This window comes from Lepidochelys olivacea, assembly GCF_965140295.1.
Source record: "Lepidochelys olivacea isolate rLepOli2 genome assembly, chromosome: 4".
Taxonomy (NCBI): domain Eukaryota; kingdom Metazoa; phylum Chordata; order Testudines; family Cheloniidae; genus Lepidochelys; species Lepidochelys olivacea.
Window position 1 is genome coordinate 117,044,864 of NC_140414.1, and position 26,157 is coordinate 117,071,020.

At 39.2% G+C, this 26,157-nt stretch overlaps 1 long non-coding RNA gene across 1 annotated transcript in view; it reads left to right on the plus strand.

Annotated features, from left to right (window-relative positions):
- The window catches only part of LOC311519703, a 243,931-nt gene extending 221,184 nt beyond the window's left edge, over positions 1–22,747 (plus strand). Inside the window, exon 3 of the long non-coding RNA XR_014711353.1 lies at positions 22,541–22,747. This is a non-coding gene — a long non-coding RNA (uncharacterized lncRNA). The remainder of the gene's footprint in view (positions 1–22,540) is intronic.
- Positions 22,748–26,157: the final 3,410 nt, after the last annotated feature.

Below are 26,157 nucleotides of genomic sequence, written 5' to 3' on the forward strand. Positions count from 1 at the left end.
AGTGAGGAGGTAACAAGGGGTGTAAGTCTTATTTGCATCTGTGAGAGTATATGGAAGCTGTGCAAATGCATTCATGGTAGAGCTGGAAATGATGCTGGAATAACCCCTGTACTGCACAACATTTATTTCCCTGACTCCCTTGTTCAGGCAACTATGTGCCCACATGATGTAGGCCTTGCCCTCTTACTCTCCCTTTCTGACTGCCTGGGTCAGCCTTTATATAAAAGAGCTCAAGTTCCACCCACAAAGCCGTCGCTATGTCTTTATTTTCAAGGCAGACACTTTTATATCAGAGTACTTTCATCACAGTGGCACCCATACCAAAGCCTCAATACTGTAGTTAAGGGTCTGTTCTTTGGCATTTCTGTTCTAAAGCACTATTGTATGAGGTTGCTCAGCAGCTAAAATTCCCTCCATGCTGAGACTTGGCATAGAAGTGCTCAGCTCAAAAGCAATTTAATTTTTTTAAATTTTGTTTTTAACTCCCCATTGCTCCTTTAGAAGGTAGGAAGGTGCAAAACAATAACCCTTGTCTGGCTGACTGATTACAGATTCTGTTATATGAAGAGGAGCGAGTGATTTTCTTTATAATGAAATGTTACATGCTGTTCATCAGTAATGCAGATTAGGTATGTTTTCTTGCATGATTTGAAATCCTGAATTATTCAATGAGAAAGAAATAAAATCACCTTATTTTGACTCTTTTGAATGCATACACCATATACTGTTGCAGGGGACAGACTTCTATGATTAATAAGTCTTAGACACTATGGTGATGGATGCTTTGGAACTAGTCAGACACACAGAAAGGGATAGGTAAGTATCAAAATTTTAGGGACCAGGTGTTTCAGGAGATAAAATGATCACTGCTTGGATTAGAAAGGAACCCTCCTCTTCTCCCACCCCCATGATCTAACATAACACATCTGGCAAGGTTCGTTCAGAGGGCTTTTTGCCTTACTCTGAAGCCTTTGGTATGGGCCACTCACAAAAACAGGGTGCCAGACTAGGCAGATCATTGCTCTGTTCTTATGAGTTTAAGAATGGAAAGGGTGCCTGGCAGGCCTAAATAGATTAGAGTCACTACTTTAAATTATATCACTCCTAATTTAGAGAAGGCAAGAAAAACTCTTCAACATATTACACAGGCACATTTATTCACCATACATATGTATTAGCAACAAGAACAACACCCACTGACATTACTAGAAATTTTTAAAAAATAATTGAATTATGCAGTGGATAGTTTAGCTCCTATAATCAAGGCCTGGAATTTTTTGCCTTTTGAGTTGCTGGAAGATTACATTATAGAAGGATTCAAGACAAAGGCATGGTCTCTGACTGCCAATGGTAAGTCTGTGTTTATATAGGATTAGATGATTTAACTTTAGTGAATAGTCCGATGCTGTGGATAGTGTGGAGTTGCAGTGTCTCAGCAAGAACTGGGAATGCATTGCCTCTGATACCTCCCACGAGCACAGGAAGATCTCTCCTGCTTATAAGGGGAACGGCATGGGAAACCATTTCTGCCAAACTGTTTGGAATGGGAAATGACCCCAACTCTTCCTTGCCTCTTTTGGCCACTGCAATTTGGCCTGAAATATGGGGTTGAAAAGGAGCTTACTGAGGAAATATTGGTCAAGACTTTCAGGTGTTTTTTTCCTTGCTCTGGAGCATCAAGTGACAAATACATATGCCATGCATGCTGCACTGCGCTAAACATAAATGTTAAATCGTCAATAATGTTTGAGCTGGGGGATCCTTTCAGATCAGCTTGGCCTAACCAGCATAGTTAATTGGCTGTGGGTTATTATTTATGCGAATTAGAGAAGTATAGGTGGGCCTTAGTCCTTGTCATCTTCTTCTTCTTTTCAATAATTGATTATTATCAATATAAGGCTGAGGGTACAGGGTCTAGTAGACTGAGCTACAAACGGGTGCAGAAAACCCTAATCAGGGCTCTAAAGTAGACTCCTTACATTTCCCCATCTGTAAAAGGTGGATAATACTAATCTTACCTATCTTCCATGATGGGTTGTGATTTTTGGTGGTTTTTTTACCCTACTTTAAAGATATGAAGTGCTCAGTATAATTTATTGTCAAAGGTATTTGTACGTGATTTTTTTCTCCTCTTTAATATTCTGCCTTTTCCTTCGTCTTATAGTTCGAAGGAGTCTATTGCTGTTGTAAAAAACATTGCTTTTAGGGTGGCCTTGGGGGAGTGGGGGCGGAGCACATCCTCTGTAGATGTCTTTCGTGAAGGACACAGTCTTTTGGCACTAGGGGACCCTTTCAGAGGGTACAGCATGGGATCCTCCAGTACCAGCCTCTTACCACTAGAGACATGGTTCTGCCTCTTTAGAATATCTAGCACTAGTGGAAGTACTAATGCCCCCACAAAATGCTAGTGGTATTCTGGCTTTCTCATGTGCAATTCTGCACAGGCTAGGAAGGGCTCCCGGCAGCTGCTACTGGCCATTCCTTGAGCAACCCAGAATCTGGTCCTATATATATTTGCATGATCACAGTCAATTCCATGGTTACCCATTTTACTGCAGGATCAAGCAGAGAACTAGGTTTGGGGAGAGGAGGGAAACTCCAGTTCAAAATTAACCGTCTGCAAAAACAACAAAGGAAACCTTGCTGAATACTTTGTGCACAAATATTGTCGTCCTCCCAGATTATTCTAATGTGATAATTCCCTCCCACTTTTTAACAAAATATTGAAAATATATAAGGTAATTAGACTACATTATAGACTAATTACCCCAAATGGTAATTTTCCAGTCACAGCTACTGTATTTTCCATAGCTATACCATCACAAAAAGCCTCTTAAATCAGTAAGCTTCTGTTGGAAACATTGACACAATCTTAACCTTATCTATTTAATTAAAGATCTTTCTCTTTGTGTGTGTTTGTGTGTATAAGGGAAACATGAAGTACTTATTTTACAGAGAATTATTTCTGAATTATGGAGCTCAAAAGTTCTTCCTCACACAGTGTTTTTTTATGAGGTCCTTAATTATGTGGCTAATTCAGATGATGGATGTATACTGATTAAAACCATATGGCTTGGTCTCTTGATCTTCAAAAATTTAAATTGTCCCACTGACTCTCTCTTTTTCAACTGTGAAATCAGTGTAATCACTTCTTCTTTCAAAAGAATGCTCCATACTTTGCTTTAATGGTTGGACACTATTTCCTGCCTTGCAAGTCTTAGAGTGTGATGAGAGACATTATCAGATTTTAAAAGGGCCAAAGGGCACTTTGATTTAAATATCCAAGGTCCCAAGAGAAGAAGTGATCAATAAATGCATCCCTGTACAGCAGCACAGGACTAGCTTAGTGCATACAGCTGAAAAACAAAAATGAAAATTTGAAAAAGATAAATTATATTGGATCAGTCACTTGGCTAGAAATATCAAAATTCAGCTGCTGTAACGTAGAAAGCAGAGGGGGAAAATAATTGTGTGGGTGATGTGGTTAGGTTGGTCTTTTAAAACGTTGACATTGGTGTTGTGTCAATAAAATCTCACTCTTACCTTATAAAAATGCCATAGATGGAATTCACAGGGCTAGGGAATAAATCTGGAGTGTCTCCACTGATGTCAGTTTACACCCATATGAGATTTTTCTCTTTCTACTAAAGCAGAGGTTGCTTACAGTTGATCTGATAGGGATACTTTGCATTTTAGAGACAGAAACAGAAGGTTATACATATGCCTGTATATCTAGTATCTGACACTATGCAAGCTAATATTCTAATTTTTGGACCAACTTTTTATTACTTACTCACCCTTTACTCATGAGATACATATCATTTAGTATATAATGAGAGCAGAATCAGGACCTTTATAATCAGGCCCTTTATTTACAACCTAACCAACCACTCTGGTTTTGGTTACCACCCATAATTTCAAAAAAAGTGTACTTCACAAATTCTCCTAATTTCCTCTCTGGTCTGTCTCAGCCTTGGCAGTATATATCTGAAGTCAGATATATAAAATCAGATATTTTCTACTTTTGACAGTAAAGCACCCAACAAGTATAACTGGCAAACCTCAAAAGATTCAAAAGTGTCATTAAGATAAGTACTAAAAATACAGGTATTTTCTGAAACTTTCACACCTATTTGGCCTGCAAAATTGGGCTAGGAATAGAATATCTTCTTGCGAGATTTCTATTACTTTCTGCTCTTAATCAGGCCAGAACCATCATGAATACAACCAGTCTGAGCATTACAGTATCTGTAGTCTGATTCTACTGACACATATACCTGTGTAAATCATTGAAGCCAATGCAATGCATTCCTTGAAGTTAAGGGAGTTACACCATTATAAAGCCAGTGTACAGTAAGTAAGAGAACTTCAACCCAGTTTTAGTTTATATGTTCAATTTCCATTTTGTTTGAAGGTTATGTTCTGTTTTGATTTTATCAGAGCCAAATCATCATCCATCCCTAGTGCCCATCATCTACATTAATCATGGCTTTTCACAGACTTGCTGTTTCAGTGTCATCAGGCATACTGTGGAGGAATGTATTGCTAATATAAATAGTATTATTTATCTGTATTGTAGTTATGCCTAGAGGCCCTAGCTAGGGACCAGGACCCATTGTGCTATGTGCTATACAAATATACAACAGAAAGATGGTCTCTAACCCAAAGAGCTTACCCAAAGGTGTCTATGATATCACTAGGTAGAGAATATTAGCTTTTTCTGCAGTTGGCCACATCTACATTCCTGGGTTACAAGTGAACAAAAGGACTATGAACATGTCCTACTCAGAAGGTGGTAAAGGAATGGCTGGGTATCACTTTCGAAACACAGTTTTGGAAAGTGAGCTACAGTGGATAGTGATCTGGGTAGCCGTAGACAAGAGACTCCATCTAGTTGAGAGGGCTCAAGCAGAGACTGTAACCTGCCTTGTGTTTGCCCCTTTAGTGATAGAGCTGTGACAATAATGGATGTGGACCTGAGCTCTAGGAGTGTTGGAGTCTTGGAGTTTAGTTTAGACCCATTTCTATTTTTAATACCTATACTTAGACTACTGGGCATGGGGAATCTACTTTTTACACTTTAAGCCCTATTGTATGGGGTCCAGTGGATAGGACACTGGACTATGAGCCCCCAGACGTTGGTTCTAGTCCAAGTTTGGCCACTGATTTACCTTGTAACCTTAGACAAGTCATTTCACCTGCCTATGCCTTTGTTTCCCTTCCCACCCTTTGACCGTCTCATTTAGATTATAACCTCTTCAGGGCAAGGGCAATGTTGACAATGTATATGTATAGTATCTACTACAATGTGGTCCTGATCTCAGTAGGGGCCTATAGGCACAATACTAATATAAATAATAATAATATGTTTTCTCATGGGTAAGCATAGTTCTTATTTAGTAAGTATATGAAGACTGGGCATTTGAGAGTGGTGGGAGGACAGGAGATGGCAAGCTGGAAGTTTAGCCAAAAGTGATAGTTTTAACTTTTGAGGGGTAAGGTGTGCAATCAGAGCAAAAAAAAAAAAAAAAAATAGAAGGAACAGAGGAATTGCAGACACAGGTCTTAAATGAATGCTGTATGATGTCACTGGCATCTACAGTAGTTAGAAAACTCAAATCATATGCAGAATCATAAGGTCATTATTTATTTCATATTAAAATTGTCTATTTCATGGTCTGTTACACTTTGGAAATAAAAGTGGCCTGATTTGGCATTAGTGGGTGCTGAGCAACTCTGAAAAATCAGGTGACTTATTCAGAGACCTAAACATTGATTTAAAAGCCTTACTTTAGCCACCTATTTTTGGATATTTGGCTTCAGGTTCCAGTGCTGACCAGCTATGCCATGAAGCACCACAAATGAAAGGTGCCTTCCTGCACCGAGCTTCCCTGTACCTGCTCATCCGCAGACGGCGTCACAAGAATATGAAATGTTTAGTACTTGGCAATTCAAATCAGGGACTGGAGCTGCACTGTCACTCTCAGTGCTGTTTGCTGTCAGACAGATGGACTCACAAACTACTGAGCTGTTCAGACCCCGTGCTCTTCAAAGATCTTCTCTTTAAAGAAAACAATTGATTTTTTTTCCCATCAGACAGCACAGTGAATGATGCTTAGACATACCAATTACAGATAACCTATTCATTTCCCCATATTCTATTCTTCAGGGTGCTTTTCATAAAAGTGCAGGGCCTTGATTTTCAAATTTTTAGCTTAGAGAAATCTTTTAAATTTACATTTTATTAAAGCCCACTAACATATATAACATCAAAATTCACTACTTTTAAATACGAGACAATAAGAAAATTAAAACTATTCACAGTTTGTATATCCTATATTGATGTCAGTGCGAGAATTTTGATCAGGCAACTTGTTTGAATAAGGTAGTATAATTCTAGCATTAGCTGGTGCAAAGAGCAATTTCACTAAATTAAAGATGTAAAATGACCTTGCTGCATGTTAAGCAGTGGGGGGCTGTTGTCTGGCTTGTTGGAAAAGGTGTGTGCCCCCATAAGAGTTAGAGAGCCAGGGAGTGACTTTCCACTTGTGCTGCAAACCAGGTCACTATTGAGGCGCTGATCCATCCCCTTGCCAGATGATTGGAAGAGAGCTGAGACTATATAGGCCCATGCTGGTGCAGGAAAAGCCCTCTTTTACTTGGACCGGACGGAGCAGCAAGGACTCCACTTAGCAGTCTTGCTCTCTCATGGCGCCATGTGGTGTCAGACCAGTGAGAACAGGGAAATGGGCATGGGGAATGCCCCTCTCCAGTCTGCAGAGAGGAAAAAACAGGAGTTTGGTTTGGTATCAGAAAGGGAGGATGAACTAGTTTCAGATGTAGCTCGGAACCATAGCAGACCAACCAGAACTGTGGGGTAGCTCCCTCCAGCCCGTGGCTGCAGAAAGCAGGCAGTTTGTAGCGGAAGGGGAGGAGAATCAAATCTTAAGCTCATCTCCAAGCTGTAGCAGTTGGGCAAGAACAGGTGGGGGTGTCTTCCCCCTTCCAGCTGGCCATAGCAGGCATGTGCTAGAGCAGATCAGGGAGGGATTTTCAAACCCAGCAGCCCTTAGACCTTAAAAATATTGTTAAGGATGTGAGTATAATTATATTTGTAATTCATGCATAGGTCTTTATAAAATTTCTACATGCATGAGTAATTGTAACTTTAATAATACTTGTAAAACAGACTAGACCTTGTGCTTGTGAATGTATTTGCGGTCACTATCCTTGGTTCTCCTGTGTTCCTAGAGACTCTAAATCTGAAGCAAGTAGCAGTGACTTTCATTCTGTTGAGCTTGAAACTGTAGGCACCGGAGGACTGCATGGTGGGGTAATACAATATTATTAAATTCACGTTAAATAAATAAAAGGCTACAAGTGGTATAGCCTAAACTGACATATACCATAATCCTATTCACTTATACTGTTTCCAGTAACACCTTGCATTTGCTGAAGTAAGCATTTGGCATAAGCAGATAGGAAACTTGTCTAAAACAAGAAACATTCGTTCTATATCTTAGTATAAGCTAGGGAAGTGCCTTCACAGACCAGTACCTGGAATGCTAGTATCCAAAACACAGATAAGGAAAGAACAGAACAACAAGTAAGGAACCACAAAAAACTGATAGGTAGGATTTTAGTGACATGTAAAGAGATGTGAAACTTGTAAAATCATCGTATATATAATAACAGGTTAAATGTGCAACTTTGAAAGCCCATCTTCAGCGTAAGGTGAACAGAACATTGCTGGATGAGACAGTTTCCTGGAGACTGGTATTTGCACCTTTTTCCTGTAATATATTATGATTGGCTTCGAGCAATAAACCTGATTGACATTGGTTATTTGGCCTATTGAATACATTTCATAAGGAACCAAAGTGTGCTCAAGCAATAGACGATACAATTCATCAACATAGCTAAAAGTGTTTTCTGAAAAATTCAGAAGGTGTCTTTTTACAGGAACACTGTCTATCTGAAATCTAGTCAAATTAAAATGAGTTAAAAATCTTTTCAGATACCAAACCAGTCCTTGAGATCCCCTGCTAATTTTTGTGGGTTTTGCAACTATATATTATTTTTTAATTTTTCTCTCTCCTGTGTGGAAATACCACACAAATAAAAGGGGAAATTGACTATAATGAAATGGACTGTACAGGAGGTACTGGCAAATGCACCAAAATAAACAGATTTAGAAATAGAGAAAAATGTATATTTTCTTTACTAATTTCTTTCAGACAGAGTAATCTTAGGTGTTACCAGTAACAATAGAAAATGAAACTTTTTCAGGCAGAAAAATAATTTGAAGTTGATGGTACCTCTTCAAGAGAAACCACATTTACAATCAGTTGGAATATGATATTCATCACTGTCTGCTCAAATGTTTTCATTGGCAGTTATCAGATCAGTGACACAGAAGAGCCAAAACTTTGCCTGAACTATCTGTCTGTACTATCCCTGGTATTGTTTTTAAGTCATAGTACTGCATAAGATTATTCGTAAGGAAGCAGGATCAACAAGGTGAAGAGGTGTGCTCTGCAGTAGTGTAGGATCACGTTACAGAATCTTACCTGTTTATGCTCCTTGGGTTAGTATGAATATGTCAAGTATGATCAAGAGTTTTATTTCACTTTTGCTGTGACTACCACTGTAAAAATATCTCTGAAATATCCTGGGTTTCATTAAAATTTGCTTCTGATGTGCATACAATCAGTAAGTTAACCCTGTCTAGGCCTTTTGAAGATCAGTTATTTAGCCACTTTGTTCTCATTGTCCTTCAAACTTTATTATAAAGCTGCCCATATTCTGAGAGCATTCTGAGGAACATTCTAAAGGGACAGATTCATCTGTGGGAGCCAGAGGCACGTGGACACAGCTTTGATGGAACAGCTGCTTAGCATTCTAAACTGTCACCTTCATTTTTTTCCACGTATTCTTTCAAATACAAAGAAAAGAAAAACTCCATAGAGTGTGGTTATGAGGAACTTGTACCTGAGGATAGGAGAAATGAAAGGGAAAGGTTATAACCATTCATCCAAGCCCTATGATTTCTCAGCACCTAAGGGTATGATTATTTAATTTATCCCCTTCACCATGTTACTTTGAATTGCTTAAGTGCTATGATGTTGGTAAAGAGTATCTTGACAGCCTCAGTTAAAGCACCTTGTCTTGGGGAACTGAAAATAGTGGTAATCCTAAATATTTTTTTCATAATGTATTTTTGCTCCATATAGTAGACCAGACATAAGTCAAAGAATCTTCAAACTAAATCTAAGTGGTTTGACTTAAACAATTGCGATAGTATGGTAGCTCTGGCAGGACTGCTCAGGGTGCCATGGTCAGAGGGGACGCTGTGGTCAAACACCCCCCCCACCACCACCACCACATACACAGTCAGTCTAAGGCCCCTTTCAACTCCTGAATTCTGGGCCCGGAGCCTAGCAGCAACTGGGCTGGAGGTGCTCCAGCCAGGAGCTCCTACCATGCCCCAGGCTCCAGCTGCTAGTCCTGGCCAGGCTGTGGAGGGATTGGACTTCTTCTTCCCCTGCATGGGTGGCTCCTAGGGCCAGGTCAGACTCAATCCCAACTGCAGAAAGCGCCACACCCCACTCCTGCTTCCTGCCCCGATCGCTCCCCAGCTGTGGGGGGAGGGGGTCACTGTATGGATGGGGGAACTGACTCCCCCAGCCATCCAAATTCCATGCATCTAGACTCAAAGAAAAGGCACCAAAAGTTCACCCATGGCGCCATTTTCCCTAAGGCCGGCCTTGAGCTCCTGGACAGAGCACTAGACATAAGACTTTTGGGGATGTGCAGCTGTGTGCAGGTTGAAGGAGAAGTTTCTGGTTGGCCTGGGATCTACTTGGAAGGCAACTGTCTTGTTGGAAAGGTGGCTACTGATAAGTATGGTATGGTCAGCAGAGTGAAACTGGGATCCAACTAGGGGTGATATCATTAGATGACTGAGGACTGAAGGGAAGAGTTTGGAAAAAATCAAGATGTTCAGATAGAGTAGGTGAGGAGTGATTAAAGTTTTGTATGTTGGAACAACTTATCTGAACCTTTCAAAGCCTGTCCATCTCTGGAAGGGATAGTATTATGATTATTATTACAATTATTCCTTTTTTAATGAATACCGCTCTATAAGTGCATGACCATTAAATTTGACACGTCTCTGCCCTCACATTATAATTAAAGGACCCAGTTCTGCAAAGGAATGACTGCCACTTGCAATGTGCTGAGCAGCACCAATACCCATCAAAGTCAGTGGCTCAAATCCCAAGAGGTGCTGAGCACTTACAACTTCAGATGACATCAAAGGGTCAGTTTACAAGTAATTTAGGCCCTGACACAGCAAATTATTTAGCATATCTCTCACAATTACTTATGTGCCACACAAAATTGGCATCCCTTCACTTTTATTATTGAAAATTGTTTACATCAGATATCAAGAATCTCAGGCCATAAACTTATTTACACTAAAGGAACAAAGCCCTCAGCGTTTTAAGCTTCCTGCATGATATTTTTTATGTTCCTCAATCATTTTGGATTTCTGTTATGCATGATGTCCTGCATTTGGACCTTGGTAGACTGAGAGCTGTGATGATACCAAGAAGCAGAAATACCAGGAGTCTTTAAAGAAAGTCTCTCTTTTACCAGTTCTGGCTCCTCTTAGAGAAAATACATATAAAGCCCCAAATTATCTTTACTAGGTAGTTGTTTATGTTATTTCTTATTGTTAGAAATTATAGAAATTTTCAATTAGCCCTGAAAAGACTGCAGTTAGAGGAAAAATAATACATTGTATAAATCTTTGAGTTTAAAAAAATTAATTCATTTCAATAATATAAGGCACAGCTAGTTAACCTTTAAAAATAGCAAACAAGATAAACAACAACCCTGCCATTAGACATTGCAATGCAGACAACATTTCAGATAGTGTTCTTCCTGCCAAATATAGTCAGGCAGAAGCTGCTCTGATATTTGATCTGCATTGTATAAAAGCACTGTAATTTTTATATGAAATTCTAAAAACTATACATGTCAAATTGTACAAGAGAATGGATTCAGGAACAGAGACAGAATTGTGAATTAAGAAAACAAAATAAAATTAATCAGCCTGGTAGAGAGATTGAAAATTTTCCTGATTTAAGTGCTGCAGTTCATGCAAGAAAGTACAGGTTTTTTTATCCTGAAGAATGTTTTACAAAGAATTGTGATAAAGTGGCTGTCCATCAATGTTTAGCATCTCCCATCTCCACCTCATTATAGGTATGGATACAGATAGATGCAGTATATAAATTATCAAAGTACTTTCAGTTCAGTTTAGAAAATGTCAGGATTTCAATTTTTTTTTTTAACTCCTACGAGGAAACTATTTGGAAACCAATGAGAAGGAAGCAATAGAAGCGAAGCTAATAAAATAAAAAAAAATTTCCTTGCACATTTCTGACGGTCTCTCTATAAGTTACACCCTGCTAAGATCTTGGGTCCTAGAAGAATGCCCTCACTCTGGTTGCGCCATTGCGTGGGTAATTAGACCCATTCAGCCCTAATGCCTTGTAAAAACTGGTCTTGTGATTACATATTTGTGAAGGAAGGTGTTGAAACTGTCTGCTCCCTTCTGATAGTCTAAAATACCATGTTAGAGTTCAAAGTATAAATTAAATTTTGGGGTACATTACTGAGCACCCCACAGTCGTCACAACAGCAAATGTAGCATATTCACTAATTTGCATTTAGGATGTGGATTTCAAATATGTTAAAAAGTAGGAGATAAAATAATTATATTGAGGAAAATACATTAGTTTATGCCTAAGCCTGACACACAGAGAGGAATCTTTAGAGCAAAGAGAAGAACAGGGGCAGAAAAATGTGTCTGGAAGCCTTTAAAGAACTAACATCAAGAGGCAAGGAAGGAAGGCCTTGAGCAAAGTGAGTGAACCCTGGGAACTAATAGGGGTCACAAATAGAAGAGCCAAAGGAAGATCGCTGAGGCTCCCTTAGAAGACCCTTCCAAACAAGAAGGCTCTGAGGCCTGGATTCTTCTCACACCAGTTTTTAAATGACATAACTCTGTTGACATCCTTGGAATTAATCCTTATATCAATGTAAATAGGAGGAGAATCAAGCTCTGTGTCTCTTTCATTATTCTGCTTTTCATTTCTCAGTTTGCTGTGTGTGATTAGTTTCATTATAAAAGCATGGTTTTGTTGGACCAAATTATGCCATATGCCATGGCAACAAAAATGATTAGGGGGCTGGAGCACATGACTTATGAGGGGAGGCTGAGGGAACTGGGATTGTTTAGTCTGCAGAAGAGAAGAATGAGGGGGGATTTGATAGCTGCTTTCAACTACCTGAAAGAGGGTTCCAAAGAGGATGGATCTAGACTGTTCTTAGTGGTACCAGATGACAGAACAAGGAGTAATGGTCTCAACTTGCAGTGCGGGAGGTTTAGGTTGGATATTAGGAAAACCTTTTTCATTAGGAAGGCGGTGAAGTCCTGGAATGGGTTACCTAGGGAGGTGGTGGAATCTCCTTCCTTAGAAGTTTTTAAGGTCAGGCTTGACAAAGCCTTGGCTGGGATGATTTAGTTGGGGATTGGTCCTGCTTTGAGCAGGGGGTTGGACTAGATGACCTCCTGAGGTCCCTTCCAACCCTGATAGTCTATGATTCATATATGGGAATTATTTGCATAGCAGTATGGAAATTCTTCATGTTTCAGTTCACATTAGATGATTCTAATGGGGGTGGGAAGAAAAGGGCTTGGCTTATCCCCTGTAGAATGTGCAGGGGCATTCAGTGCCCTGAACTTACATACAGATTCCAGGACAAATAAAGAGGCCAGGGCTATCTGTGCAGATACCCAGTGGCCCTGTATATCTTTCTGATTAATCACTTTGTACATGTGCCACGTTCCCATGCTGTTTAGCCAGTACCCCCAAAATCCTCATTCAAGGAAGAGTTCAATAAATGGAGGGGGTAGCCAGTTTTTAAAGGGTGGTTGGGGTTGAGGGGGAACAACAGCACAGAGAGTGGCCCATTCTCAGCCCAAGCTCTTCAGAGTCACAGAGCCATGACTCCACAGTACACATAGGGGCCTGATTCAAAGCCCACTGACTTCAATATCCTTTGGAGCAAGCTTTTCATGCAATAGGAGGAAGAGAGGAACCAAGCTGAGAACATAGCAGAGAAGATGATTGGGACACTATTACGATAGTGATAATTTCCCATATAAAATTCCAATATTCTTTCCAATTTTAGTATATTTCACAAAAGATGTGAAGTACAATAAAACTTAGAACCTTTTGAAATGGACTCATTCTTCCAAAATCATGTGGAGTTAAACATCCTTTGAGGACTGTAAATCCATCATTCTTGTCAGCCTCAGTAATCAGTTCTCATAGAAAATGTAACTGGATAAAGTAAAAAAGAGCTATAGTACCATGCCAGGCAACATAAGAGAAAACCGATGTTGCAAAGTGTTCTCTGTACTTTTTTGAACCCTTATAAGAAGAGATCTTGAAAGTAGATCTTCACTAAACTATGGTTAAAGAATCCCTTTAGGAGCAAATTTTTTCAACTTTTTTATATTTGAATCAACAGTTTTATCTGGAAAACTTGTAAGAGCTTTTTTGCTACATGAATGCAGGACAAAAATAATACATTTCATTTAGTGCATTTACATTTTGGAGGGAGATTTCTGCACAGACTTTATTTAAGCTGTCTCTACACCTGCAAATCTTAGGGGCCTTAAAAATATTTCAAATTCATGCAGTTTTAATTGAGCTATATATGCAGTTTTGTGCAAAATCTGGAAACTTTGAAACCTGTACAAGTCTCCTACAAAGCAAAAGTATACTGACAAAATGATATTTACAGGCAACAAGGCATAACACACATAGGCTACGTCTACACTACCCGCCGGATCGGCGGATAATGATCGATCTATCGGGGATCGATTTATTGCATCTAGTGTAGATGTGATAAATCAATCCCTGATCGGTCTGCTGTCGACTCTGGAACTCCACCATGGCGAGAGGTGGAACTGGAGTTGACGGGGGAGCAGCAGCCGTCGATCCTGCACTGTGAGGATGCAAAGTAAGTGATTCTAAGTCGATCTAAGATGCGTCAACTTCAGCTACGCTATTCTCGTAGCTGAAGTTGCGTATCTTAGACCGATCCCCCCCCCAGTGTAGACCAGGCCATAGGAATAAACTGCAGAGCAGAAGCAGTTGTTAACATTTTGCAATTCAGAGTGCTGTACTGCTTTCCTCCCACAAAGAATGTTATGCTGTACTTTTTTGAAATCTGTAGATGCATACATTTATTGCTTTCTCTATATTCTGTTGCAGAAAAAAAAGATATCCTATCCAGTCAGTTTATATGATTCATGTCCAGCAATCTGTGACACACAGGCCAAATTTTCATAAATTTATAAATTATAAAGCCAAAAGAGACTATTGTGATCATCTAGTCTGTCAAACATGGGCCATAGGACTTCCCTAAATTAACTGCTATTTGAACCACAGCATATCTTTTAGAATAACATTCAATCTTGATTTTAAAATTTTCCATGATGTCTAATCCGCCACAACCCTTGGTAAATTGTTCCAGTGGTTAATTAGCCTCACTATCTCAATTCCGCTTGCAGCCATTGAATTTTATTGTACCTTTATCTGCTATATTTAAGAGTTCTCTGTCATAGTTCACGGCAACTGCACCTGTATTTCCCAAGTGGTCTCTCAAGGGCAGCTATGCTCAGGCTTCCAGCTCCCCAGCTGTTGCCTTCTGGGTGAAAACCTGCAGGCCTCTCCTGTTTCTGGCTGGGATATTTCCAGACTGCACAGTTTCCTGTCTTCACCATGTTATTCCCACCACAAACAAGTTGCCCAAGCACACCTGCTTGCTTTCTCTTCAGAGACTGATGATAGAGTGATTGTCAAAAGTTACAAGTTACCACACAGTTCTATCTATGCAGTCCTATTTTATTCTTAAGGTAAAAAGCATTATAGAGAAAACATATTAAAAACAATAAAAGAACCTACATACGTGCTAATAAGCTCACCACAGTAAAAACCCAACCCTAAAGTGGATTCTGGTTGGAGTCCCTCAAACCCCCCCACCCAAAGGAGTTTCCTTGTCATTTCAGGTTCATCACAGCTTCAACTCAGAACAAGTACCCAGTCTTATGAGGCCTCAGTAGGCCCAGTCCTCCCAACCATACTGTAGGGATTGGGTCCCACCATGGACCAAAGGTCCTGTCCATTTGCTGCAACCAGAAGAAGACCCTGAGCCAGTTTAAAACCAGTCTATTTATCCAAAAATCCCTGTTCTGTCTGCTGGTCCTTGGAGAATCCAGTTTGAACTAGTATACACATACTTCTCTGGGAAGAGGGGTGGCTTCAAAAGGATGATCATGGTGGAAGTACATTAGCATCCCCCTCCTATTAGAGAAGGTACATACAATGCCACAATAACACATACACAATTGCATTTTTACTAAAGGACTCCCCAGCAAAGGTATTAACCCTAATTCAATAAGATTTAACTTAATTCAATAAAGTTTTTCTTAATACCATAAGGTTTGCCCAGGATGTTACAGGATATTGTCAGTCTGTAAAATCCTTTATTATCCAATTTCTGTTCCCTCTGCAGGTACTTATAAACTGTGATCAAATCACCCCTTAACCTTCTCTTTGATGAGCAAAATATGCTGAGCTTCTTGAGTCTTTCACTATAAGGCATGTTTTCCAATTCTTTAATCATTCTCATGGAATTATCCTTTAATTGTTTTCTTTTAGTATATTCTTGTTTACTGTAGAGAATTTGGCTTACTTCAGAACAGGTGTGTCCGATGCTTCACATATACCAAAATTGTTGCTTTTGATGTTACAAAATCAGCACCAGCAAAGCTTACACGGGTGATTGCTGGTCCCCCCATTCTGATGACACCATTATACCATAGACTTTAGAGTTGAGAAAGGCCTATTAGATCAGCATTCCATTTTTCTATCAAAGCAGGACTGTTTTGTCTATTTTCTTGAGGTTTCTTATGAAATTGCTAGCAATTGGGGTTCCATCACTTCCCTTGCCTAACTATTCTAGGCTCTAATACCATCAGGAAGTTTGTGGGCAATTCAGACTTTTCTCGTTTCTTAATTTCATCTCATTACTTCTATTTATACCTTTTTTTTATGAAGGTGATCAGAAACAGCAGCAAATACCTTCCTCAGTTCCCATACAATGGTTACATATAGCAGATGACAGGGACTTAAATGGTTTTGGATCAGAAACTACTGTAGGAATGTGTGGAATGAACAATCCCATGACAGCAGTACTCATGCAGAAACAGTAAGAGGAACCCCTACACCTGGGAGAACTCACTGGTAAATTATTCATCTCTGTTTTTCTGTGTTGTTGGACAAACTTTTCCAGATGATAATTTAACAAGGCTTGGATTTTTATCAGGTGCGCAGGTAAGGGTGATTCATCTCTCAGGGAGAAATTCTAGAAGGCCTAAGGACTATGCATATTACGACCAGTAAGCCAATGGCCAAACTCACTGGACAGAAAAGGTAGAATAAAACTCCCAACAACCATTCAGTCTGTAACCTTTTATTCATAGCTGGTTTCATTAAAAAATGCAAATATATATACACACAGAGGGTAACAGAGTACTGTCTTGTTTTTTTTACCAGCCACGAAGACAGAGGGCACATCTTTCCTCTTTAGAGAACTCTTCCTGTTTATCCACTAGGCTTCTTACTACTTTCCCCAAGGAAAGACTTCCCTCCCCCTTGCCTCAGCCCAACCCCAATTTTCCCAAACTGGGCCAGGAGCACTCCTTTATAGTCTCCAGTTGGCAGTCATATAATGCTTAGTCAGCTGATCCTTACCCATCATGCGTCTTGTCTGGTGACTACCACTCCCAGCAACACCTGGTTTTAAAGGGCCAGTCTTCGGAACAGAGTTCTGGAATGCATGTATGCACCAAAGACCAGCAACCAGATGCTTGGAGAATATAGTACCAATGCTATTTGGCATTCCAAATAGTCACATATTATTGAAGTGTTGTGAATTAATTGAAATGCAGTTTAGAGACAGAGTAGATGTTCTATCCCCTTTTGAGTCAGTTAATGACAGATTTTCAAACCAATCTCATGAGTTTTTTGTGTTTGACTCATGATCTTTTAAGGAACTAGAAGACGGGAATGCACCAGGAACCATTGGCCTATCAGCAGTGCATATCTTCCTCTTAAACATGAAGGACACTAAAAATTGTTAATGCTATTATGAAATGACAGCACCACAATTTGAGCAGCATTTGTACAGTACTGCAGACCAGAAAGAATAAGGAGTACTGTAAAAACGTAGGCACACAGAGGAGGTTGAGCTCTGGAATAGAATTTCAGCTGTGTGTGGTATCTCCCCAGCCTTTATCTAAGATGTAAAATTAAAATTGAGTTTCTGGGAAGAAATATAGGACTCTCAGAAAAACAGCAGTGGCAGCATGTGGAAAAATAGTCCATGCTTTACTTCTGTGATGTATCTGACTTCTAAACATAAATCAGTCATTACACTTTAACAGAATATAGTTAATATATCACTTTCCCATTTGTAATTCTGCCCGTATCCAGTAAAACAATCTTCTTGCCTGTCAAATACACCTATCCTCAAACTGCAGATCCACCCCCGTTAGACAAAATTCTCTGTCTTTCACCAACTGGCATCTTCTCATTCATCACACAGATTCAGGTCAAAGACAGTAGTGTTGTTGGGCATGGTCAACTGGCTCCCCTCTTGCCTTATATAGAATGTTGACCATGATGAATTGTGTTGCATTTACTGTACTATAGTGATTATGTTGCTTTTACCACACTGGATCATAGCGAGAGGACCTTTAAAGAGTGTTGGATCACTAACAATTCACAAGATGCTGATTTTTTTTTTTTTTTTTTTTTTTGTATTCAAGCAATTGAAAGGTGTCAAACAATGAGTAATACTCGATAAATCAGATCTGATTTATTCTAAGCCCTTGATTAAGGATGAACATTTTGAGTTGAATACGAGTTTTACATGTTGAGTAGTGAAATACCAGGAGAATATTATATCTAATTATGACCCAGTAGCAGTATTATTGAGGAGACCCAGGATCCACAACAAGGTAGAATCTGAATCCCAAAATACTGACAGCATTAGCAAGAGGAAGAGGAAAAAAGTCTTAGAAAATGTCAGGATCTTATCTTTATATTTGTCAAAACAAGGCTATGGTTTCCACCATCCTACGGGCTCAGTCCTGCAAGGTGCTGAGCACTCTGGGTCCTGAACCAGGAGAACACTTACACACATGCTTAATCTTAAGTGCACGAGTAGTCTATTGACTTCACTAAGACCACTTATAATCACAGATGGAGTGTTTTGCTGGATCAGGGTCAGAATGCTGAGCAGCCTCTTGCAGGTTCAAGTTCTTACTCTCTTAGGCTTCTTTGAATATTCCAGACTAAAGCTATAGTGGCTGATCCACAGCCTAGTGAATAAATGGAAAAACTTTGATTGATTTCAATGAATTTTGGATCCAGCCCTTATTGAGCATTGAATTCTTTGTGACCCCAGTATTGTTCACTCATCATCTACCTGACCAGTTGTTCAACAATAATGGCAGAGTCTACTGCCTCATACAACCTTATGATGCAGTGCTGTCCATGCAAAATATTGATGAACCAGATTCTCCTCTCAGTTGTACCAAGGTAAATCAAAACAAACTCCAGTAAACTCACTGAAATTAAGATGATCTTAAAACTAGAATGAGAAGAGAATCAGAACCAAGGTTTACTCTTTCGAAGGGTACAAGTGGGCTGAACACTGACATGAGATGTATTTCAGTTTTAAGAGCTGAATCATGTGTGTTTATGAATATTTCCACAGTGTAAAAACAGGAACAAGTAAGAATTTATACTGCAGCAATCACAGTCTAAGTCACTATCATTTATAACAAACAGTTCAGAGTCTTTGTACAGTATTAGTCACAAGAGTTGCAACATTATAATATATTCCTTCTAAAACTAAGATAAATAAAAATGAAGGGTAGTGGATATGCTGAATTGCGAGAATGAAGATGTAGAAGGCCAGGTCCCACAATACACCAATTTTGTGCTGGACCATCCTTGTAATCTGACCTTGAAAACAGCTAATTCAGACCAGGGAAGATCATTCAAATATAACAGACAGAAATTCTGATGGTATAGAGGGACTTAATATATTCACCATCTCTGCTGCTGACTCGGAAAAGGGAGTGAGGACAAAGAAACGGGTATTTGGCTAAAGTACTGCTGCATTACTGTAATCCTTGTCTGGCCTTTTAAACACCTCTGCAGCCATTGGAGAATGACATAAATTAGAGCAGCCCTCATGCTTCTCCAAGAGTGCACAGGGAACAGTTTGCAATGAGTAGAACCCATCAGGGTAGTGCAAAGGTGAGTTTTAAACCAGCTCTCTATGGCAACCCCAATTTATACAATGTGCAACTTGGCAATTAGCAAGAACCTGCCCCAGTATCTCTTATTATTCTGTTAATGAATCTCAGCTTCAACCAGTCATTTTCCATGAAGCTAAGACTGAAGCTCCGAGACAGCAGTGTTTAATCTATTGATTATTCTCATACTGATGTTGCTGATGGCAATTTAATTGTAGCTATTTTTATTTTTGCAGGGAATGTCCTTAAAAGTACTGAAGATTTTGGCAAACCAATGCCTTTAATAGTCAGTTATGTGCAACAGGCCCAGTATATTAATTTTACAAGTTCTTTTACAGCTTCCCTAGAGTTCGTGTGGGAGATTCTCTGCTTTCCCTACATTATGCTGGGCAAAGCAGAGGCAGGATAGGGGTGGCTGTTCACTGATTCACTGTCCAACTTCAACACAGCTAACAACAGCCAGGGGATGCGCTAACCCAAGGGACCGTACACCAGCTGAGCTTAGTCAGATCTCAGCATGTTCTGGCCATGCCTCCTTCCTGCACTTCCCCATCTCATATGCCACGGGGCTGCAAGAATGGTGGCACAGGCGCCATTTGAACTGCCACTACCCCTGCCGAGAATCTCACGTCAGAGGAATCCCCAGATTGGATGATCTAGCCAGTCTCTTCCCTTTGTGCCTCCTGCCCCAATATATGTCATATACTGTCCAAAATCTTTTTCAGTGATATTATACTATGAAGAATCAATGCTAAAATTCCTCCTTGTCGTACCGACAGCACTTCACTATACAATGTATTTTTCCAGCTCTACCCTGAATTTCTTGTCTCTGATCATCATATATATTTCACACATAGAGTTCAACAATACCATTGCCTGTCAGGAAGGCCTGCAGTTTATATGAAACTTCTGCTTTAGATACTTTTGTGTATCTCCCTTAGCACAGTTAAGCTGGAATCTTCAAAGGAGCTTAATGGTATGTCTACACTGCAATGTCAACCAGGGTCAAACTCAGGCTCAAGCCTACCCCCCCTTCTATCTAAACATAAATCATGCTAACCCGGGGCTCAGAACCAGGGTCCCAGGATCCTACAGGGAGGATAGTCTGAGCCTGAGTCAAAATGGGACCAGGGTTCAACCCTTATTGCTTTGCAGTATAGACATAGCCGCACTGGAGCCATGTTCTAGAAGTCCACCAAAAGTATTTTTTGTCCTTTGGACATAGATGTTGGTGGACAGTCAAGTTTTCCCATACTGCACCATCAACAAAGTGCTAGAGCGGCCACAGTTTGGGAAGGCAGTAGGAAGTTTGGGATATGAGTTGTTGGACCCAGGCTTGCATAATGCTGTATATACACAGGACCCCCACGTTGGGACCCAGAGTTCAACAATTCCCCACCTGGGTTTACACATGAGTGTAGATACTCAAGTCCTAGGTTAACAAACCCAGGACCTGTTAACGTGAGTTCTTCTAAACTCTAGGCTTACATTGCAGTGTAGACATCGCCTGAGGACCTAACTCACTCAATTTCAAAATCCAATTCTTAGTGCTTTAGCTGCACAGAATACAGGTACTCTTTTGGATTGTGTTTTATCTGCAGAAGACCAATTTCAAGACAGCCCATTCTTTAACCCGTTCTAACTTCTACCTGTTTACTTGAATAGCAGATAGGGTAAGAGTTTGAGATAACTAGAGTCTCATTCTTTAATGTGTTTATTGTCATCTAAGCTGCACTAAACTTGGCACTGAATTACCCAACAACAATGTATGGTAGGGTTTCCTCTGGTGATATGAGGATAATCTAATTGTCTGCAAACTCAGTACATGCATGTTAATATTTCCTGTTTGAATTCCCTAGCTCTGAAAATCCTGTTCATAAGTGAATGGGAAAGGCTTAATGGAAAATGTGCTAGAAACCTGATTAGAATTGAAATATGAAAAAAAACACTTACCATTGTATCAGACACAAGCTTGAACACTTTTAGGAAAGTGGCTGTAAAATAAGTCCCTGAATCCTACTATATATTTCTTCGGCCTATAAACAAATGGTCCCTCTTGAAACCATTTCATGCTCAACAAAATATTTTTCATCTCACAGGCATACTTCTTATATTTAATGTTCTTGGTACAGCAATAAGATCCAGTGGTATAGCTTTCAAAAACAACTCATTGCTCTCCCAGTGGAATGATTTCTCCAGCTGACTCATTCTTTTGCCTTTGTTAAGTGTGTTACCAAGGGTAGTGAAAATGGAGGCATAGGTTATTTTTATAATAATTCTTGGTCTAGAGAACTGACAGTGACATTCCCTGATCTTACTGATATCCAAAACATTTGTATTAATTGACAAACTCACTCCCACTGAAATCTTCAAGTCCTATTTGCACCATTGTCCTGAAGCATTTTTGCACTGACTGCTCTGATTTCAGGATGTTACTGTTGTCTTGGCTGCGGAAGACAGTTTTTATTTGGAAATTTTAAAAAATATGAACTGTCTTCAAAATCAGCTCTGCAATCAATCCAAAGGTGAGGGGACAGTACAAGGTAGCTGGGTGTTCATAAATATGAATGGCTCAAATATGCCATTTGGAATCAGAATATTGAAGCTATTACCATCAATCTACTTCCTATCCTAAGCCTCCTTTGACTTGCCCAGAAGATGGCCTCCCTTCCTACTATATTGTTACTTATGCACACCATGAGAGTAAAATCCACCAGGAAGTGACAGACAGGGGTTTAAGAGTCTAATGTGTACAGAGAGCTGTGGATACAACATTTAGAAATGTGTGTCTATTCAAATCCCTCCATGAAATACATTTTGTCTGTGTGTTTGCATTGAGTCCTATTGGTGTCAATCCACTAACCAAAGGAGCATAATGAAAATCTGTTAAGTCTTAGCCGTGGAAAGAAATAACTAGATTTAAGATTTATCCAAAATGTATTTGAATGAAGAGCTACTTTTCATTGCTAATGTTGACATTATTTGCTGGATTAAAAAAACAACAACTTTTATTCAAAAAACAGCTTTTCTCCCTACTTGTTTCTTATGTCATTTACACTGTAGTCTCCAGGACAGACCCTCAGCTGATGCGAATTAGTGTTGCTCCACTGACCTCACTGGCAAGAAGTCAATTTACACCAGAGGAAGAACTGGCCCTTTCTCTGGCTGTGACCCACATCATTTGTTTTTCTACAAGAAATGTTGCTTACCTCTATGTGTGTCCATTTTTTAAATTGCCTTCCTATTTTCCCAGTTGTATTATTAGTTTGTAACCAGAATAAAAGAAAAGAAATAAAAAGAAAACTGTTCATTGTGTGATAAATCCATTTTCTGCTGATTTTTGACTTCTAGATTGTAAATTTGTTCAGTGAGGACCACGTCTTCTCCCAGCTCTGCACAGCATGGAGCACGCTGTTGGTGCACAATAAACTAATAATTCATGTATACTTTTGATATCATAACACACTGCTAACTAAATTCTGCAACAAGTAGCAGGGATTATCAGCAATGATCAGGAAATCATGCGGAGGATTATAACAGCATGAACATAGCTATAATTCAAAAGGATTTCAAATCAACAGAATTTACTTGGCAGAACAATGGCAAATCCAATAGAGTATAAATGTGTACATAGAGAACAACATCTCAGAAAATGAACACTGCCTGTAGATATTTGCTTTTTAATATCATGAAAGTACAGCTGTTTGTACTTGGCTGGGTGTGGTCAGATGCCATTTTGTTGAATGCAGATGTGACACTAGAGGGCAGCTTTGGCTTTAAGGGATTGATAATGGTAGTCAGCCTACAACAAAATGTTTTTCTGTTTGATCACATCTTATCTAGTAACAATTATGTCTGAGTATCTAACATATTACAAATAGAATTTAACAATTAGCATCACATCATTAGGAAACAAAAATATTACATTAATAAATTGCCGTGACAGTAGGGATGTAAAGGAAAGTTCTTTAGAAATATTAAGGCAACATCCTCAGCTGGTATAAATTAGCTGACTTCCAAATACTGAACATTCTTCCTCCCCCCACCACCTTCTCCAAAATGCCATTGGCGATGTTACTCACTAGGAATAGCATTATCTACAGAAAATCAATGTTCAGCTGAAGCTCCAGAGTCCCAACAGCTAATCTGAAGGAGCATTATTCAACAGGAATCCAGGGCTATAGAATAAATACCACATTTGGAAAGGGGGAAGATATATTGTAAATCTTGTCCAGAATTCTCTGACAGGTAATGTTGCCTAGACTGAACTGTTGTGACCTTGGAGTTCCATCCAAACATTGATTATTCCTTGCATAATGTTCTTCAGAGTTAGTAAGATGGCTAATGCTACACTCAGTTAATAAGATGGTCAGTGCTATTGCAGATAAATATTTGTCCAGTCAGATAGCATTCAAGGGGTAACATTTCAATGTTATAAAAGGAAGAAACTTTCCATGTGGCAAACCACAATAAAACAGCGAAAAATATAATCCAGTTTTGGTTTGTTTGTTTTTAATGCAAAGGTGTAAAAATAAATTTGTAAATGGTTCAGAAATTCATTTCCCATAAATGTGTGATTAAGTATGTTACCCTGTCTATGCTACACAGCATTAGAACATCTCTTTGATAAGTAAATAGTATATACTTGAAAGACACTACCATTGAAATTAAAAGAAAAAAAACAGTCTCAATTACCACTCTCACTCCAGCTTTACACGTCATCCAGCCTGATCAGCATGACTTGCCAATATAAAAGTTGGTGTAACACAGTGGTGAATCAAGCCATAAAAAACAAATAACAAGAAGAAATAAGGAGGAAGTTGACACGCTGTCTGGAGTGGCTCACGACCATAAGTGCCTACCTTAGAGTGTTAAAAACAGGCCAGCCACCCAAAACTGGTGGTGTGTTCTATAATTAGATTTCGCCACACCAGCAACAAATGTGAACTAGATCACTATAACAGTCTTACCATGGAATCACATACAGTCCCCTAGACTCTCCAATTTATCTTGCCACCTAGACAAACTGGACTTAGTGATAATGGTCACTTACACCAAAAATCACACTACATTTAGGTTGCTTCCAGTCTCAAGAGACCAGTCACTTACCCCGATGAACTGGTACTCTAGATCCTACACCAAAGACAATGCCTGTAATCAATCCCATAATAAACTAGCTAAAGGTTTATTAACTAAGAAAAAAAGAATAAGAGTTATTTACAGGTTAAAACAAGCAAGCATAAACACACAAATGCATTATCATAAAAATCCTAAGAATGACAGAGTTGTAGTGATCTGTCTATTCAAAGTGTCTTTCGGGGCAGAGCCGGAGGCAGGGAAGCCCCTAGGGATCTCAGGCTTCAGTTTAGAGTCTCTGGCCTGTCAGAGTTCAGATAGCCAAAAAGATGGAAAATTTTCCTGTGGCTTTGTTTTATTTCCTTCATTCAGCTTCCATGCCCACAGAACAAGCTTCCTTGCACGTCACATTTCCCAGCTGCGATAGCGCTATTAACCAGTCCTCTGTATTGCAATGATTCTTGATGGCCAATCTGATTTTGATAGTCCCTTTGGATGGTGTGGGTGGTGGTAGTGAAGTGATTGATTCCTGTGCCCAAGTTCACAAAATCAGTGCAAATATTTTCAAAGTTATAAAGCAAAACTTACATATTTTCTTATAGCATGGAATACCGACTTTACAAGTGAGATTAATGCATGCAGCAATTTACAACAAACACTAAATACATTCTTATAAGACTAATACCTATTTTGAGCAATACTAACATAAAGGTGACCTGGTCTAGTCTTCATCCATGAGGCCGTCACGTCTTAGCTAATGCCAGCAGCCTGGGCGAGAGCTAGCATCTGGCCCGGCAGTATCACAAAAATAATACTTGAAAAAGCTTTTTAGGCTCAGTTGTGTTCAACTCATTCACATCCAAGCTGACAATATTTCAACAATTGTTAGCTGAAGAATAGTTGGTATTTCCAATATTAAATGTAAATTATTTGATTGTTTAAAGTGTGTGGAGCTGTAGTTGTATTTTTCATCTAAGATCTGTGTTCTAAATCTTGCAAAGGTGTTTCTCGTTTTATTTCTTTTCAAATTTGCCTACTTGCAAAAGGAATTTGACCCACTGATCAATGCAGAGTGCTGTCTTGACCTTTCATTTTGACAGCGTAGTTATTTTTTAGCTGCCTGAGTAGCTATCCTCTATACAATAGGCGATGTGTGTATAGATTAAGGACAGGAACATAACTGGACAATAAAATTTTTGAAAAAAAATCTTCCTTAGTTTTGAAAGATTGGAGAATTTAGGAAGATAAGATTTAAACATGGAAGCTAATTCCAGCTTCTCATTTGAGTAATTTAAAATAAAGGTACATGGTTTAAATCTGAAGGTAGTATTTGCTGTTAGTTATACTCTTTTCAGTCAGTAGTGAGACTTCAGGATCATACAAAACATTGAATGCAAATCTGGATTTGTAATTGGACCAGAAAATGAATCAAATCCTAATAAAAAAATGAACAAGGAGTGGAGAAGTAAGGTTTTGCTAGTTGTTGATGAATTTGAAAAAGGCTGGGAGAGTTCCATGTCAGTTTGGATAAGCATGAAATTTCTAGTTACCAAATTAGGGCCAGGTTGACAAACTAAAAGAACAAAATTGACTTGTTTCCTCAA